A 993-nucleotide genomic window follows, 5' to 3' on the forward strand; every position below is an offset into this window, starting at 1 on the left:
CTTTTTAGGATTCGGTTTAATTCCCTGATGTGTTATAACATGTCCTAAAAATTCAGTCTCACGTCTTAAAAATTCACATTTCTCCACTTGAATTTTAAGGTTGGCATCCAAAAGTCTATCAAAAACAAGGCGCAATGAATTCATATGCTCTTGGAGAGAAGTAGAATATATTATAATATCATCTATGTACACTAAACACACTTTGTTCACTAAATCTTCTAAAATATTATTCATTAGCCTTTGAAAAGTCGCGGGGGCGGTTTTAAGACCAAAAGGCATTCTCAAAAACTCGTAGTGTCCACCCTCTACTGAAAAAGCGGTTTTGTGCGTATCCCTTGAATCGATTTCAACTTGGTGAAATCCTTTTGCCAGGTCCAAAGTGGTAAAATACATGCACTTTCCAAGTTTATCTAAAATTTCCTCAATATTCGGGATTGGAAAGCGGTCATCAACAGTCTTTTCATTAAGTTTTCTATAGTCCACAACGATTCGCCACTTTCTCAACCCACTGGCATCATCCTTCTTGGGAACAATCCATATTGGCGCCGAATAAGGTGAATTTGAAGGCATAATTATCCTGTTATCCAACATTTCCTGTACTTGTTTCCTTACTTCTTCCCTATGTACATAAGGGTCCGTGGTAATTATTCTGTTTTTTATTGCATTCGTAAATGTTAGATTAGAATTTGTTCTATAAAATAATTCACCATAATCCTCTAAAATCCCTAATAAGTTAAATTTTTCTTCTTCATTCAAATGATCCATCCTAATTTGCTCCATGTAATGTAGTTCGCGATTGTCCTTTCGATATAAATCCTTATCAACTAAATAGTAATTTTCGGGAGAAACTGGCCATGAACTATTCTCCGTAAGGTGTATTACGTCCGGACACCTAATGGTGGTCTCCACCTCTACCTTAAAACCTTGAGCATTGTAAATACCTTCAGAAATAATGGTCTCACCTAAATTGCTCCTATGCTCTTTAATATGAAT

Source organism: Lucilia cuprina, chromosome X, assembly GCF_022045245.1.
Source record: "Lucilia cuprina isolate Lc7/37 chromosome X, ASM2204524v1, whole genome shotgun sequence".
In the NCBI taxonomy this organism is placed as follows: Eukaryota; Metazoa; Arthropoda; class Insecta; order Diptera; family Calliphoridae; genus Lucilia; species Lucilia cuprina.